A 14,100-nucleotide genomic window follows, 5' to 3' on the forward strand; every position below is an offset into this window, starting at 1 on the left:
TGATTTGATTTCCTAGTTAAGTTCATCAATGACTTTCGATAACTCTTCTATCATGAGCAAAATTAAGTCATGCAAACACTTATTCAGTATGGCGTACCAGCGTTCGATGAATTTTTGATTGTTCTTACATAATAATGGTTTTAGTGGCACTGTTAGGCCTCTCGGAATCCTCTGTGCCCGATGGTATCTTATGAGGGTGCTGGCATGGAGCCGTTGATTTATTTCTCTCTTTGTCAGGTATAGTAACTGCTTGATATTATTCTCTTTGCTTCTCTTATTAGAGGTAGGTGTGGACACATCATGAATTAGTGCATATATCTTTGAAGCGTCCTCTTCAATAAATGCAAAAGTTTCTGCTCTTACATCAGTGAGTTTCGTAATATCTTCATATGTCGTCATTATTAGTTAGAAAAAACTTGTACGCCGTGCTCCGGTCTAGGGTGTGCGACTGTAACTAGTGTAGAATTCCAATGTGGGTGACTGGGCACAAGCAAAATAATTCAAAAGTGTAAGTTTGTAGAGTGCCACAGCGGTATCACCTAGTCGGACTTTAGGTGTGAAATTCAAAATGATCAAAGTAGCGTTCCCTAGGTTTAGGGAGCGACCCTCTGGGCGCTACTGAGTTGAATCGCCAATGCGATATCTTCCAAAGTAAAACAGAAGGTTGTAATAAGTATGAAAAACAGATTGTTCGAAAGTTTTCAATAAAGTTTCCCTATTTTGAATTTAATCATTCATGTTCATGAACCTTCAATGTTGCAATTCACATCAGATGTGTTCTTCTAGCATATTTGATGAAATACCTTTATAGCAAGGTCCCAATGCATTTCGTGCCTAAGCAGGCACTTCATCAGGGGAATCTACCAGAGAAAATATATATGTGTGAGGGTCCACAACTTCATAAAACAATTAACACTTTTAGCAGTATTGTCATGCAAAGAGATAAAAAAAATACGACAAAGATGAGATCTAGATTACAATTTCATAAGCAAAGAAGAAAAGGAACTATCTTGCAATTAATTTGTGTTGATTCCTGCGTATATGATAAGGGAAAGTGGTTAGGGTATCCCCAGTGAACAAAAAGGAAACGAGTGTGGATAAGAACCTAACAGTGCATCACGTCAATATCGCTATCGCGTAAAAGAGAAAAGCAAACCAGTTGTAACCTGTATAATAAAAGTAGAAACACCGCATGCAAACCAAAGGTTAAAGCCCCGTGTCGCAGTGAAGACAAAGTGTGAAGATCTTACCGCTATGTGTCGAGTAACAAACCCGACGTGAAGTCTCAAAAGTTGAGAGTCAATGCGGTGAAGACGCCGATGGGTAATTAATGGTCGAGCCATCGAAACTGACAAAGTCTAAAATATGGCAACTCGAAAGTGTCGGCCATTTTGGGACAGGTAAAGCATATTGAAAAAGTGTCGGCCATCTTAATACAGGCAAAAAGTGAGGTGAAGCTGACGTGTAGAATGAAAGAATGATGACAGCAGTGCAGCACAAAGTTGTGAAAAAATAATAAAAATATAGGTGAAAAAAGTCATAATAACGATAGGAAAACCTATGGTAAAATATACTACAAAAAAGGTGTCACAATGAAAAGATATGTGAGTAGTGAGAAAGATATACACATTGGGAATAAGAACACAATGTCAAAATTCCTAGGAGGCAAAACAATATAAAAACAGTGCATTAATATCCTTGATTTTTCAACAGTGAAATAGCAGGAAAAGTCATTGCATGTATTATTCACAAGTAGCAGGAGAATTCCAAAAGGTCATTTAGGATGTCTTACTACAAATTGAACAAAACTAAATAACGACAACATTGTTCAAAAAACCCACAGACCGTAATAATCTATTACATTATGGTAGCTTCCACCAGACCTCACTTAAAAACAATTTACCATTATCTCAACTGTACAGAGTCAAAAGAATAGTTTCGGAACCTGAGGAATCAAAGATACAAATACAAAGCATGATTCCAGGATTTCAAGAAAGAGGTTATCCTCCCAAAATTTTGGAAAAATCTACTAACATATGCAATGTCAAATCACGCACTGACCTACTGGAAAGTACCAAAAAAACTTCTGAGAGACGCTCAGTGGTAGTATCAAGATATTCCACGAAAAGTCTTTCATATAAACAAGCGATTCTTAAACACTGGCAAATCCTATCGAATGAACCTGATTTCAAATGCATTTTTCAAGCACAGCCAAGATTTGCATTTACCCATAGTAAGAATATTCAAGACATGTTAAAATCGAATGTACAGACCACGAATACCAAAGCATTCAAAGGGACGATTCCTTGTCACAATTGTAACAATTGTCCCGCTATTATCAACGGGACCATCCTTAATCACCCACGGAGAGGCACTCCCATTCGTCTCAAAGTCACAGCCACATGCGATTCTATGAACCTGATTTACTTACTAAAGTGCCCATGTGGCTTAGTTTATGTGGGCAAAACAACAAGAAAAATAAAAACACGCTTATCAGAGCACAAAAGTAATATAAGAACAAATAATAAAAAATCAGCCATAGCAGTACACTTCAATGACCGGAGACACAACATTGCTCAACTGCAATTTATGGTTCTCGAAACCATCACCAACATAGACAACCAAGACTCGAATAGAAAACTCTTACAAAAAGAAAACAAATGGATTTTTAGACTTGATTCAATGAAGCCCTATGGGCTAAATGACCGTTTGGAATTCTCCTGCTACTTGTCAATAATGCATGCAATCAAGGATATTAATGCACTGTTTTTATTTTGTTTTGCCTCCTAGGAATTTTTTACACTGTGTTCTTATTCCCAATGTGTATATCTTTCTCACTACTCACATATCTTTTCATTGTGACACCTTTTTTGCAGTATATTTTACCATAGGTTTTCCTATCGTTATTTACACTTTTTTCACCTATAGTTTTATTATTTTTTCACAACTTTGTGCTGCACTGCTGTCATCATTCTTTCATTTTTCACGTCAGCTTTACCTCACTTTTTGCCTGTTTTAAGATGGCTGACACTTTTTCAATATGCTTTACCTGTCCCAAAATGGCCGACACTTTCGAGTTGCCATATTTTAGACTTTGTCAGTTTCATTGGCTCGACCATTAATTACCCATCGGCGTCTTCGTCGCATTGACACTCAACTTTTGAGACTTCACGTCGGGTTTGTTACTCGACATATAGCGGTAAGATCTTCACACTTTGTCTTCACTGCGACACGGGGCTTTAACCTTTGGTTTGCACGCGTTGTTTCTACTTTTATTATACAGGTTACAACTGACTTGTTTATTAACACACTTTATCATACTTCAGCCTGAGCTGGTTTGCTTTACTCTTTTACACGATAGCGATATTGACGTGATGCACGGTTAGGTTCTTATCCACACTTGTTTCCTTTTTGTTCACTGGGGATACCCTAACCACTTTCCCTTATCATATACGCAGGAATTGACACAAATTAGTTGCAAGATAGTTACTTTTCTTCTTTGCTTATCAAATTGTAATCTAGATCTCATCTTTGTCGTAATTTTTTGATCTCTTTGCATGACAATACTGCTAAAAGTGTTAAATATTTTATGAAGTTGTGGACCCTCATACATATATATTTTCTCTGGTAGTTTCTGCTGATGAAGTGCCTGGTTAGGCACATAATGCATTGGGACCTTGCTATAAATGTATTTCATCAAATATGCTAGAAGAACACTTCTGATGTGAATTGCAACATTGAAGGTTCATGAACATGAATGATTAAATTGAAAATTGAGAAACTTTATTGAAAACTTTCGAACACTCTGTTTTTCATACTTATTACAACCTTCTGTTTTACTTTGGAAGATATTGCATTGGCGATTCAACTCAGTAGCGCCCAGAGGGTCGCTCCCTATACCTAGGGAACGCTACTTTCATCAAGATTCAAGTTGTGCAATTGGGTTTGGGGATGTAATTGGAAATGAAGACAAAAAATGAGGCTGTTTCTATTGTCTTCATGTATGAAGTTGTATAAACACACTGTAGCTGCTGAAGATGATGAATGTGGAAAGTTTAATTTCCAGATGGAAGAAACTGCCCAAAGTGAATTCTGATGAAAAGATTGTTAAATGAGAAATGGTGCTAAGGTAAAATACTAACGCCAAGAGAAGTGTGGCAGTGAAGTTGGGTGAGTTTATATTTGTATTTTTTGTTATGCTTTATACCCTGGTGTATGGGGTCATGTATACTTTCATAGATAAGCCATTATTCTATTAGTTTGTTATGCCATCTCATCTTAGTGCACTTTGTAACAGTTCTTCTATAGGTACTTGTTCAAAATTCTTTATTTTATGTTTTATATTTGCATTGTAGGGAAAGAGGATGCCTTGTTATTTAAATTTTAAATGTGCTTTTACAGAGGTATCCTTGGTAATGGTGAGAAGATCTACAGGAGTTTGATCTATCTCATAGGTTCCTTGTTAGGCAGTTACACCGCTGTGAACTGTAACTGTTGGCATGTTTTATAGCCTGGGAAATAAGTCTGCCACTTTTTTTCACACAACATAATAATAACTAACAATGAATCAATAGATATATTTATAAAAAGTGCATCCTAGATCTCTAAAGAAATCAAAGGAAGCAGAAAGGAAACCCAATGACACGGTCTAATAGCACACTCAGAAGAACTTGGGTGTCAACTACTTTTAAAAAAAATAAGTACAATCTCCTCCTCCAACATGACATCACACCACACAGCATGCCTTTATGACTACAAATCATCTCATTCTACACCACAGAAATTAAAAGTCACTGCATACCTAAATGATAGCAAACTATCCTTCAGCCAGCGTACTTCTGCCCTAAGCCCTGCTAAATCTTCATCCTTACAAGATCTAATAACACTGCTATGTTCCGACCTGTGAAATCTTGCTTGCACTATCAACAGTCTTCTCTCCTCACCTCGTCTCTCAATAACTCACTCGCTCCTCTCAGCCTCGGACGTCACAATTTCTCCTTCAAACTCAGAAAAATTAGAATCATCCTAACCCCACTCTTTGTACGACTTGCCACCATATTGTTACACTTCACCTCCATCTTTGACTAACATTACCAACTGACAGCACTCTCCCTGACATCCACAGCTGAACCCTTTCCTATACTTAAGAGTGCCATCTCCTCTGTGTATCATCCTACTATGTTAAATCCTAAACTATCGAGCCTCTACACTGTTATCGCATACAGTATCCAGTTTGACATCACTATTTAACTATAACAGCAACAAGGTGATGGATGGAATGCTTGAATTCATCTAAGCTGCTTGCAACTGCTCAGGTCGCACTCCAGTCCATAGTTTTTCTCCCACCATGCCAGCTCAGTTTGGACCCAGCCATAAACAAATCCGTCTGGACTCTGATCCAATAGGAACAGTCCAGACCGAACTGCCAGAGCAGGTCCTTCGTGCACAGGAAAACAAGCAACCCAAGACTGGGCACATTTTTACTTTTCACTGAGTTCTAGTACTTATCTTCAATGCCTCATGTTAGCTAGTGCCCTAACCTTAATCAGGAGCCCTGTGCTAATTCATCCGACCTCTTCAAACTATCACCCTGTTGAACAACTTCACTTCTCCAGAACCTTGGACTGCTTTGTCTTTACTGACTTCGCAGTATTTTTACTTCCCTTAATAATATAATCCAGTACACCACTGAAACTGCACTTTGTCACATGCAACTTCATCACAACTGCACACCATGAAAAACTGTTATCCTTTCTAATACTGCTTGGCGTTTCTACCCGATATGACACCATCAGCCACACTACTCTCTTTTCTACATACTACTTTAGGCCCTACCAAGCAAGCACTTAACTTGTTTTGCTCCTATCTCTTTAACCAATCTTTTTGTGTCTCATGATTGGAAAGGTCCTCCCTGAGCCCAACCCTCTTCAGCACATACAAGATCCCTCTAACAAGCATCATCTGCCCTCACAATATCAACATCCTGTTCTGTACTGAGGACATGCAATTCATTGTTTCCCTCACTGACAAAACGTCCAGTACCTGGATAAAGTTCAGTGCCTGCATTACTGAAATTGCCCACCGGATAAAGGCCAACTGTCTAAAGCTGAGCACCAACAAGACTGAAATTGTGATCTTTGGGAAGAGAAAATCACTTTGGGACTCCACGTGGTGGCCAAGAGAGCTAGGATTGATGCCCACCACCCACGCTAAGAACCTCAGGATCATAATTGACAGCCAACTCGACATGACCACCTAAGTCAATGCCGCTTGCAATTTCTCAGGTCGCACTCCAGTCCATAGTTTTTCTCCCACCATACCAGCTCAGTTTGGACCCAGCCACAAACAAATCAGTCTGGACTCTGATCCAATAGGAACAGTCCAGACCGAACTGCCAGAGCAGGTCCTTCTTGCACAGGAAAACAAGCAACCCAAGACTGGGCACATTTTTACTTTTCACTGAGTTCTAGTACTTATCCTCAATGCCTCATGTTAGCTAGTGCCCTAACCTTAATCAGGAGCCCTGTGCTAATCCATCCGACCTCTTCAAACTATCACCCTGTTGAACAACTTCACTTCTCCAGAATCTTGGACTGCTTTGTCTTTACTGACTTTGCAGCATTTTTACTTCCCTTAATAATATAATTAGAATCCAGTACACCACTGAAACTGCACTTTGTCGCATACAACTTCATCACAACTGCACACCATGAAAAACTGTTATCCTTTCTAATACTGCTTAGCATTTCTACCAGATATGACACCATCAGCCACACTACTCTCTTTTCTACATACTACTTTAGGCCCTACCAAGCAAGCACTTAACTTGTTTTGCTCCTATCTCTTTAACCAATCTTTTTGTGTTTCATGATTGCAAAGATCCTCCCTGAGCCCAACCCTCTTCAGCACATACAAGATCCCTCTAACAAGCATCATCTGCCCTCACAATATCAACATCCTGTTCTGTGCTGAGGTCATGCAATTCATTGTTTCCCTCACTGACAAAACGTCCAGTACCTGGATAAAGTTCAGTGCCTGCATTACTGAAGTTGCCCACCGGATAAAGGCCAACTGTCTAAAGCTGAGCACCAACAAGACTGATATTGTGATCTTTGGGAAGAGAAAATCACTTTGGGACTCCACGTGGTGGCCAAGAGAGCTAGGATTGATGCCCACCACCCACGCCAAGAACCTCAGTATCATAATTGACAGCAAACTCGACATGACCACCTAAGTCAATGCCGTCACCGCCTTATGCTTCCATATCCTGAAGATGCAGAGGAGAATTTTGTAATGCAATCAATCAGCGCCTGGAAAACTGTCAGGCATGTCCTGGTCAAAAGCAACCTGGACTTTGGAAACACCCTCTATGCCAGAATCAACAAAGAATTCACCAGAGGGCTGCAGACCATTCAGTACTCAGTGGCCAGGATCACTTTCTACCTCCCATGCCGCACTCACATCACAGCCCACCTGAAGGAGCTCCACTGGCTCCCCATTCACAAACAAGCACAATTCAAACTCCTCGCGCACACTTTTTTTTAAAAATATGTTTATTGAATTTTACATAATGAGACATAGACATATCTTCATATCATAATCTGTGGTAAGAAGAATGGTACAAAGTTCTAAGGAAAAGGAAATTGAACATACAACAAATACTGATCCGAGCATCTTTCCTCAGCAAAGGAGGGGTCAATTTACAGGTTACATAGTATGGCTATATCTGTACAGTAAAAAACATCACTGCATTATGGGTCGGGCTAAGTGTCACATATTGTCACATCTATCTAATGTGGGGCTACGTACAGGGCGTAGTCTATTCGCTTAGGAGGTGCAGAGTACCTGGCATATTCCTATATGGGGCCATCTAATGTACACAAAGATGTAATTGGGTTTAGTGAAGGGCAACAGCACATAATACATGACAGGTAATAGAGTGCATACATAAATCAGGGTATTACTGCAGTATCATCATTTGCAGGGGAGGCTATCCTGGCCCTTGTCCATTGTAGAAACGGTTCCCAAATATTCTTTGGTCTAGAGGCCAAAGGCATCAGTTCCCAATAAGTCCCCAATTGTGTATGTCCATAAGTAACATCGGCCAACCATGCTTCAAATTTAGGTACCTTGCGTCTACCCCAGCGAATAGCGATTTGCCTCCGGGCGTACGACAATAAGAGAGCATGTAGTTTACGTTTCTGGGGCACAGTGTCTCGCACAAGGACAAGGAGACCAAGGTGCGGGTCGGGTTATCATCTCTCTCTAGTATCTGGTTCACAGCCTCGAATATGTCTCGCCAGAAGTCAGCTAATTTAGGGCAGTCCCAAGCCATATGTAAAAATGATGCAGGTTCAAACCCACACCTCCAGCATCTCTCATCATCTCTTAAGCGCATGCGATGTAGATTAGCAGGGGTTCTATAAAAGCGGTGCAAAAATTTTAAATGGATAAGACGCAGTCTATAGTTTGGGGAAAGCTCTAGGAGCTGTCTACAGCAAAAATCCCACTGTTAATCTTGTATTGGAGGGTCTAGCTCCCTGTTCCATAGTTGCAGTGATTTGGGCTGTACTATCGGGCTTGATCTTGCATGGCAGTATACTGGCACATTACCAATTTGCGTGAGGATGCATCGCACACACTTTTAAGGCACTCCATAACACTGGCCCAGCATACCTCAACAATCGCATCTGTTTTCACAAACCATCCAGACAGGTCTACCCATCAGGACTCCAACTTGCACAAACCAGATCCGGTGGTTGAGCCTTGTCTTACACTGCTTCCAAAGCATGGAACAGTCTGCGTCTACACAATCCTCCCTACTTTTTCAATTCCGCAAGAAGCTGAAGATCTGGCTTTTCGAGCAGTCCCACTAGGCCATAGGCCTAGACTCACACCTGCTCAGTGCCAGGATACCCTCCCGGGTGATAGTGTACCCAACGAATCTGCATAACATTACATGGTACTCATCTCGCTTTATCCCTACTCCTCTGCCAGTTGATGTTCCTCAAATCTCAGTTTTGCGATCTCTGTTTTTCTCTCTGTAAATCAAATACTTATGACATATTACCTTGTTGTTCACCTTCTCTTATCATCTATATCCTGATGACAAACAAATCTTCTTCTTCTGGCTATTCACTTCAGTGATTGGATGAATGCCCATTCCCTGATGATAAACAACTCCATGACAGATGCTATCTGCTTTCCTGCTAAATCAAAAGCCACAAGTCTTCTGATTCCTATGCTGTTTCCCCCAACACTTTCATCCGTATATATTCGGTCAGAAACCTTGGTGCATATTTCAATTTAACTGGGTCTCTTAATAATTTATGCCCACAAAATCTTTCTCCAAATCCCCTTTCAAACCTTCAAAATAGGTTTTTCATTAGAGAAGTAATGTAAAGCAGAAGCAAATCTGGGTCCCAACGCTTCTTCTGTCGGGCAAGATACAGTGGGGTGCATCGGGGGACGGGCTGTGCAAATAAATAATCATACACGTCATTAGTTTTAAGTACATGGTGAAACTTACATATAAGACCCCAGTGGCAGGACAGGGAATCCAAGAGAATGGGGCTCCTTAGAGTCTGCTGCGAGTGATACTGGTCTAGGAAAATGCAAGACACAAGAACTAAGAGACAAGGAACCCCAGAACAAGAAAAGGAGGGTGAGAAAGTGTGCTGGTGAGATTAAATTGTACGGACACAGGGACACAAGTAATCCTGGAGGCGTGTGCTCTATTAGGGAGGGCTGAAGGTAGCATGGTGGGAGAGTGAAAAAGAAGAAAGGTGAGTAAAGGGAAGATGGCAGCGAGTAAAGGGAAGATGGCGGCGGGGAAGGAAATGGGAGGCGGAAAAAAGAAAGGAGGAGAGATAAACAGGAAGGGAGGATGTAGGAAGAGGAGGGATAAATAAAGGAGGGGAAAAAGGGCGGATGAATGGTAGGGGATAGAGAGGGAAGAAATGCGGGATTGGAAGAATAAAGGGAAAGAGGGAAGATGGAAGGCAAAGCAAGACGGGGATGGTAGGAGAAACAGGAGGGAAGGAATGTGGGGAGGACGGAGGGAAGGAAATCATGGCAAGAAGAAGGAAGGACGTTTTATCAATGAAATGGACTGATCCCACTGGCAGCATAGAGCTCTACCAGAACGAGATTTATTGAAAGAAAATGTGTTTTCAGAGTTTGTAGGACTCTCTTATGACAATACACGTTATCGTGCAAAGCATATTGTTATCTTAGAGTGGGCTTAGAGCCTGCACACTGCTTATCATTGGTTGGCTTCATTGTCACTCTTTGCTTCTTGTTCGTTAGCTCTGTGGGTGTTCCTTTCTCTTCTTGTTTTGTTCCTCTCATAGTATAGAAGCATTCCTATGCCCTTCTACTGCTCACTTTTCAGGTACTACTTCTTTTTGTGTAGGCACTCTACAAGAGTGCATGTTTTTTCCTGCTGTCTCCCCCGTGTGTTTCTCTCTGCCTTTCTGTTGCACTCCATGTTGCTCTCTTTTGTCCCTTTGCTTCGTCCCCACTCTCTCCATGTTGCGAATGGCCTGTATATTTTCTCCATACATGTTATATGTTGCTCCCATGCCCTCGTGGTGCCTATCCCAACCATGCCTTCCATTTTGTTTCAGCCCCTACTTGTGTCCTCATGTTGATTTGTCCCCTTGTTCTACATGTTGCTTCTGCCACCAATCATTTAAAAAAAACTCACCTAGCCGCGGTCCTGTGTTGCTTACGCCCCCATCTGGGACTTCCGTGTTGCCTCCACCCTCTTATGTTTTTCCTCTCCGCCTGATTTTTTTTATTTTATTTTTAAACGCTTTTGCAACTGTTTTTTTGTTTTTTGTTACCAATCCCACTCAGGTTATTATAAAAATGAAAAAGGAAAAAGAAGTAGCTGTGTAATTTCATAGGTGTTTGAGGCTCCTGCCGACAAAATGAAGGGGCCAGCTACATCAATAGCGTTATGTTTTTTAATTGTGGAGACATTGGATGCAGTGGCGCGTAGCTAAACCCCTCCCAGGCTGGCGAGTTCGCTCTCCTTTACCATGTTGTGGCCCCCATTCATTACACCCCCTTCTCCCCACACATTTTGAATGACACACGGTTATGGTGTAAAAAAGGCTGCAGTTTATTACATAATACTTAAAGCATGGATCAATATTTCACAACATTCATGGTTGGTTATTTGTGACCCATGTTTTGTCATCCTTTGCATCTCTTGGCAATAAAGTCCATAAAGTCCCACTTTCTCTGTATCTTTCTGGCTGACAACACTAACCCTGGGTGGTGGTCAGTTGTGCAGGTATTCCAGTGTTTACGGATTCTAGGCTTCCCCTGACACCGACCTGATGGCCGGCTGTTATACCTAGCCTAGACTGCAGGTGCCGTTCCGCCTGGCCAGTACTTTTGCTGACCCCTCACCTGCTCCTACGTGCCCCTGCCATGTGGCATCCTAAGGGCACTGGCTGGGCAGCTCTTCAATCCTCGCTGTCTTAGTGTGCGGTCACCTGCTCACCTGTGCCCCTGTCGTGAGGAATCCCAAGGGCACTGTTTGAGCACCACAACTATCGAATTTACTCTTTTCGTGAGTACCTTTCTGTACTGCCTTTGCTCTGCCCTTACCCGCCGTCCTTACGTCTGCGACTACCGTAATTTGGTGTGGGTGGGAATCGATGGCCAGTGCGCTCCAGAGTGAATTCTTGGGAGGAAAGCTCCGCCCCCCCTCCCTTTTTAGCCTCTCTCCCTGGCCGCCCCTTGGTTCCCCAATGGGCAGTTTTTCGAATTCAAAATGACGAGCACAATCCCAGCGCAGCATTTTCGCTGACATTTTGCCCTCGCGATTCTGTTCCCGTACCGGCACCGCGTGGCCTCCCGGCCCACGCTGCGAACTATTGGCAAAGCCAATGGGTCCAAAATGCGAGGCCGAATGGCCTTGCCAAGGATCGTTAAGGATGTTACCACCACCTTGAAACACATGTTCTGGTGTGTGAGTAGGTAGCTGATAAACAGGGAAGTGAGTGGGCAGTCCATTTATGACTGTGGGCACAAGGCCCATGGGTACCCTAAAACCATCCCTTTAAATGGGTCGTTACTGTCCTGTATTGAGTGTGAAAGACCAATTGGAAGTGACTCCGCACTCACATGTATTCCGTACTGTAATCAGTTTATGTAACGTTTCAAAAGTGTGGTTGGTGCTGCATGTGAATCCCCTACTGAGCCTCAGGGGTAGATAATGATACTGATGCGCGTTTCTTGAACCCCAAGATTCACAATCACATAAGCACTTCTATTCCTATAATTGGTTGAAAATTATTTTTTTTTCTTTCTAAATCCTGTTTCTGAATAAAGTTTTGAACAAAGTTTTTGAACAAAGGTTTAGACCCTCCTCCGAGTGGTAAATTCATTTATTTTTCATGAGATTTTTGTTCGTACTCCAATGATTCATCATAATTCAAATCATCATGATATTGCTGTAAATACATCAACTTTTCAAAATGCCCGATGCATTTCGAGCTAGCAGCTCTTCCTCAGGGGACTTTTTGTCTGAAAAAATATGTCACATTACTTGTGGTATGTAAAATAAAGTTAAAAAAAACCTATGTTGCATTGTCTCGTTTTTACATTATCCCATTGTCACGTTCCCATAACGTATATGTCATGCATGTATCCTGTACACTGTGTATCACCTTATAACCCATCAAAAATATGATTGCCACGTGTTTAGACCTCTTATTCAAGAGGAATAAGTGATCCGGGTTGGCTGGTTCACTAACCTGAACACTTTCTGCTAAGTTTGTGTATCTGTAAAAAAAACAAGAAGTATCTCCATGTTATACTATCAAGTTGTTGTAACTAGGTTGTTATGGGCTCGAAAAGCGCATATAAGATGCTTTCTGCTTTCTGTTCTCTTACCGGTTATGTGTTCATTCCTCCCGTCTCGATCTACTCGCTGCGGCGTGCGACGCTCTATCTGTCAGCGTCTCTGTATACTGTTATGGGCCGATCACGTGGTATGCTCGCTGCGTGGTTACGCTGCGGCGTGCAGCGCTCTTTCTATGACTCGATGTGTCAGATTGTTTTGTCACGTGATACTGTACCTTCATCGTAATAGAAGAATGGACTATATGCGATATGCTAATTTTGTGTACAAATATGTAAGAGATGATTTTTGCTAGTGGTGAGTTTAAAATAAATTACACGAGTGTATTGAGAACGTGACTCACGTGTAGTGAGAATGTAAAAACGAGATAATGCAACATAGGTTTTTTTTACTTCATTTTACATACCACAAGTAATGTGACATATTTTTTCAGACAAAAAGTCCCCTGAGGAAGAGCTGCTAGCTCGAAATGCATCGGGCATTTTGAAAAGTTGATGTATTTACAGCAATCTCATGATGATTTGAATTATGATGAATCATTGGAGTACGAACGAAAATCTTATGAAAAATAAATGAATTTACCACTCGGAGGAGGGTCTAAACCTTTGTTCAAAAACTTTATTCAAAACTTTATTCAGAAACAGGATTTAAAAAAAAAAAAATTCAACCAATTATTGGAATAGGAGTGCTTATGTGATTGTGAATCTTGGGGTTCAAGAAACGCGCATCAGTGTCCTGTATTGAGTACCAGCACTTCCATTTTTACATATCAAGCACTTCCTAAACATTGTGAAAGGAGGGCTTTTTTCATCTTAGGTGGGCAGAGCGCATGTTAGGCACAGACTCAGCATCCCGCGTTTGAGAATAAAGTGGCAGCTATGAGGCTGAGGTGATCTGCCGCGTTCGCGACTTCAAGCTGCACGCGCTAATGCCGCGCAGGCCCTTCACCGCACGCAGAAGACGCTCTCCGAATGAACAACATGACGCCTCAGTACCGTGCTCAATTAGCGTGCGCTTCTCCTTCAAGAAGAGGCGGCAGAGCGCTGTGGAATATGAGGGCGAGCCTGGGCGACAAATGTCATCGCGCTGGGATCGCCTGCCCAAGCAGGAGGGACACATTTAGGCCGTGCTTAGCTAACCTGCCCAGGAAGAAGTGGCTAATTTCACAGCCACACATGGCCAAAAACAGAAGCTAGCATCCACCGAGGATTGGGCACCTA

General features: G+C 41.8%; 1 long non-coding RNA gene across 1 annotated transcript in view; it reads right to left on the bottom strand.

Annotated features, from left to right (window-relative positions):
* Positions 1 to 13,018, bottom strand: part of LOC144753823 (uncharacterized) — a 43,373-nt gene extending 30,355 nt beyond the window's left edge. The window contains exons 1-2 of the long non-coding RNA XR_013594549.1: positions 12,913 to 13,018; positions 12,774 to 12,801 (exon numbers count right to left, since the gene is read on the bottom strand). This is a non-coding gene — a long non-coding RNA (uncharacterized LOC144753823). The remainder of the gene's footprint in view (positions 1 to 12,773; positions 12,802 to 12,912) is intronic.
* Positions 13,019 to 14,100: the final 1,082 nt, after the last annotated feature.

Source organism: Lissotriton helveticus, chromosome 5_1 (assembly GCF_964261635.1).
Source record: "Lissotriton helveticus chromosome 5_1, aLisHel1.1, whole genome shotgun sequence".
Lineage (NCBI taxonomy): Eukaryota > Metazoa > Chordata > Amphibia > Caudata > Salamandridae > Lissotriton > Lissotriton helveticus.